Source organism: Gracilinanus agilis, chromosome 2, assembly GCF_016433145.1.
Source record: "Gracilinanus agilis isolate LMUSP501 chromosome 2, AgileGrace, whole genome shotgun sequence".
Lineage (NCBI taxonomy): Eukaryota > Metazoa > Chordata > Mammalia > Didelphimorphia > Didelphidae > Gracilinanus > Gracilinanus agilis.
The window spans coordinates 126804406-126809247 of record NC_058131.1 but is presented as its reverse complement, the minus strand read 5'-3'; positions in this window follow the sequence as shown (position 1 = coordinate 126809247).

Below are 4842 nucleotides of genomic sequence, written 5' to 3'. Positions count from 1 at the left end.
GACATCTAGCGGAACTCAGAGTCTATATAAATGTCTATAACAGTCATTGTCATTAGTGAACTTGACGTTTACATGGCTCAAACATATCGAAGAAGGAGACTAAGGATCTGGGACTTTTCTGTCCTCATGTTATCATGTTTCAGTGTTTTTCCCATGAGCCTGACACAGAAGTAGATAAGATTAGGAATAACTGATTTTGCAACCAAACTGGCAGTTCATATGGCTCCAACATACCAAAAGAAGAAGCAAATGGAAGAGAAATCCATTCTTGATTACAATGATTGCAATATTTTGCAAGACATCTAGCCGACCTCAGGGTCTATATAAAAGTGTATGATACTCTTTGCCACTCGTGAACTTGACGTTTACATGGCTCAAACATATCAAAGGAGGAGGCTAAGGAATTGAGATTTTTCTTTCTTTATATTTTGAGTGTTTGTCCCATGAGAAGGACACTGAGGTACATAAGAATCAGCATAACTGATTTTTGCTACTGAACTAGCGGTTTATATGGCTCAAACACACCAAAATGAGTAGCATATGGAAGAGAAATTCATTCTTGTTTAGAATGATAGCAATATTTCTTAAGACATGTAGCAGATCTCAGGGTCTATATAAAAGTCTATGACACTCTTTGCCACTCGTGAACTTGACGTTTACATGGCTCAAACATATCAAAGGAGGAGAGTACGGAACTGGGACTTTTCTGTCCTTATATTACCATGTTTCAATGTTAGTCTCATAAGTCTGACAAAGAAGTAGATAAGAATGAGAATAACTGATTTTTGTACCTGAACTGGCGGTTCACATGGCTCAAACACAACAAAAGGAGAAGCAAATGGAAGAGAAATCCATTCCTGATTAGAATGATTGCAATATTTTGCAAGACATCTAGCAGACCTCAAGTTCTATATATAAGTCTATGACATTCCTTGCCAGTCATGAACTTGACGTTTACATGGCTCAAACATATCAAAGGAGGAGATTATGGAATTGTAACTTTTCTTTCTTTAGATGACCAAGTTTCAGTGTTTGTCCAATGAGCCTGACACTGAAATAGAATAGGAATAACTGATTTTTGCACCCAAACTCGCAGTTTACATGGCTCCAACACACCAAAAGGAGAAGCAAATGGAAGAGAAATCCATTCTTGATTATAATGATTGTAATATTTTGCAAGACTAGCAGACCTCAGGGTTTATATAAAAGTCTATGACACTCTTTGCCACTCATGAACTTGACGTTTACATGGCTCAAACATATCAAAGGAGGAGGCTAAGGAATTGGGACTTTTTTCCTCTTTAGATTTTGAGTGTTTGTTCTCTGAGCTATACACTGAGGTAGATAAGAATCAGAGTAACTGATTTCTAGTACTGAACTGNACTCGTGAACTTGACGTTTACATGGCTCAAACATATCAAAGGAGGAGAGTACGGAACTGGGACTTTTCTGTCCTTATATTACCATGTTTCAATGTTAGTCTCATAAGTCTGACAAAGAAGTAGATAAGAATGAGAATAACTGATTTTTGTACCTGAACTGGCGGTTCACATGGCTCAAACACAACAAAAGGAGAAGCAAATGGAAGAGAAATCCATTCCTGATTAGAATGATTGCAATATTTTGCAAGACATCTAGCAGACCTCAAGTTCTATATATAAGTCTATGACATTCCTTGCCAGTCATGAACTTGACGTTTACATGGCTCAAACATATCAAAGGAGAGGAGTATGGAAGTGGGACTTTTCTTTCTTTGGATTTTGAGTGTTTGTCCCCTGAGCTGGTCACTGAAGTAGATAAGAATCAGAATAACTGATTTGTGCTACTGAACTGGTGGTTCACATTGCACAAACACACCAAAATGAGTAGCATATTGTAGAAAAATTCATACTTGATTAGAAATATTTCAATATTTACCAAGACATCTAGCCTACCTCAGAGTCTATATAAAAGTGTATAACACTCTTTGCCACTCATGAACTTGACATTTACATGGCTCAAACATATCAAAGGTGGAGATTATGGAATTGTAACTTTTCTTTCTTTAGATGACCAAGTTTCAGTGTCTGTCCAATGAGCCTGACACTGAAATAGAATAGGAATAACTGATTTTTGCACCCAAACTCGCAGTTTACATGGCTCCAACACACCAAAAGGAGAAGCAAATGGAAGAGAAATCCATTCTTTATTATAATGATTGTAATATTTTGCAAGACTAGCAGACCTCAGGGTTTATATAAAAGTCTATGACACTCTTTGCCACTCATGAACTTGACATTTACATGGCTCAAACATATCAAAGGAGGAGGCTAAGGAATTGGGACTTTTTTCCTCTTTAGATTTTGAGTGTTTGTTCTCTGAGCCATACACTGAGGTAGATAAGAATCAGAGTAACTGATTTCTAGTACTGAACTGGAAATTCACATGGCTCAAACACAGTATAGGAAAAAATTTTCAGGTGAATTTTTCATAGTTTAGGTTAATAAAGATTTGTTTTCAGACATCCTCCACCATCTGAATGTCTTACCATATTCCCTGAGAAATAGTAATTAATCATTTCTCTAGCATGATTACCTATCTCAGATATATCATATGAGGAAACTATGCAACATTTTTTTAAACAATTAGAAAGGAAATGTGGAGTAGTCATTTCATAACCATAGTATCTACATCCTGGGATCCCTCAGCTATTGGTTTCTTTGTTTAAACTAAATGTTCACATGGTTCAACAAGTATACCCTAGGATCTGCCTATGGAATATGAATCTCTTCTTTTTCAGAATGATGATATTTTTTAAGATATCTAACTGACCTTAATGATTCAGATGGGGGAAGCTGGGTTGCTCAGTGGATTGAGACACAGGCTCAGACATGGGAGTTCCTGGGTTTAAATATGACTTCAAATATTTCCCTCCTGTATGTACCTGTGCAAGCCACTTAACCCCCATTCCCTAGCTTCTACCACTGTTTTGCCTTGGTACCAATACAATATTGACTTTAAGAGGGAAGGTAAGAGTTTTTTTTAAAAAGCTAACTTGTGTCTAATGTCATTCAAAACAAAGGGAAGAAGACTCCTAAAGACAGAAATGAGACTTATGAAACCATTTCAATATTGCTCTACTTCCAATTGATGAATTGGCAAAAGATTTGAAGAGTTTTCAAATGAAATAATCAAGGCGATAAATAGGCATATGAAAAAATATTTTAAATAATTTCTTTTTAGAGAAATGCAAAAACAAAACAATCTGAGGTATCTCACTCTTGTAAGATTGGTTAAAATGACAGATGTTGGAGGGGATGTGGAAGTGGTGACACAGTTGGTGCAATTGGTTAATTGAGCCAACCATTTTGGAGAGCAATTTGGAATTATATGCAAAGAACTAGAAAACTGTGCATAACTTTGAAGGAGATAAGATAAAAACAAAAGAATATATATTCTAAAATATTTATAGCATCTCTCTCGGTGGTGACAAAAAACTGGAAATTGGGCAGATATCCATCAACTGGTGAATAGTTAAAGAAATTATATGAGTATATGAGAATAGTACTGCGCAATAAGAAATGATGAGCAGTTAAAATTTTTTTTTAGATTGTAGAAAGAACAAATGAGATAATGAAGAGTGAAACAAGTATTAGAACCAAGAGAACATACATAGTCATATATTTAAAATTTGAAGAATAAGTTTGCCTATCTCCAGAGAATGAACTCAGAAGTAGAAATACAAATGAAATAATCTATATATACATATCTGTTTTCTGGATGATGCCTTCTATGGTGTGGGGGAGGCTAGGAATGGGCTAAGATATTTGGAAATAAAGTCTATTATAACAAAAACAACTGGCTGGCTCTCAGAACAAAAATGATAAAAGTATAGCTGAACTTCTCTCTGATGTTCAGGAGCCTACCAGGGTCCAAAAAATTGGTGCTAATTTAACTCCTATTTCATTAGGGAGATGAATAATCCATAACAAAGTCATTATAGCTAGGTCAGACACAAAGGACATCTTTGCTTGGTTGATGGGGAATAATCTAAGATGGTTAAGGAGATTCTGGTAATACATAATTGACAAACTGTCAAACTTTCTGCCTTGTGTTGGTCTCAACTCTGAATTCCCAGTGTGGTGATGGTAACCAATTGCTAAAAAGACCTGTCTATCAGATAAGGTGAGAATTACAAAGACTTTGAGGAGGAAGTGAAGAGAGAAAAATGAATAAAGAATGAAGGAATCTTTTTCCATGCTTAGATGCCCTAGACTCCATTCTACTAAAGATGAACAGAAAGGGAGGGCTGCCAATTTCATATACTTCAGCAGATGAACAAGCCATTAGAATCACAACAGTAAACAAACAAAAGCAGCTACAGGAAAAGCAGTTCTAGTCCTCTCTCAGCCAATTTCCCTCTCTCCCATTCATAATCAGTCAACTATCATTTATTAAGCCCCTACTATGTGCCAGTTTTTGCTAAACCGACTAGGTCTCCTTGCTGTTTCTACCTCATCTCCACCTCCTGGCTTCTAAAATACCAAATAAAACCGCAGCACTTTTATAGTAATTCCCAATCCCTCTCAGTTCTAGTGCTTTTCCATTTAATTTTTTTCAGATTTATCCCATATATTTCTTGTTTATATATATTTTGCATGTTGTCTCATTAGATCATGAGCTCCTCCCTTGAGTGCAGGATCTATCTTTTGCCTTGGCATCCCCAGGGTTTATCACTTTCCCTGACAAGTAACTGGTGCTTAATCTTTATCAACTTTAAGTTAATGCGAAAATGTCAAATCTGATGACCTTTTTGCTAGCTATTATCTTTCTTCATCTTTGCCACATTTGAGTATTGACTGC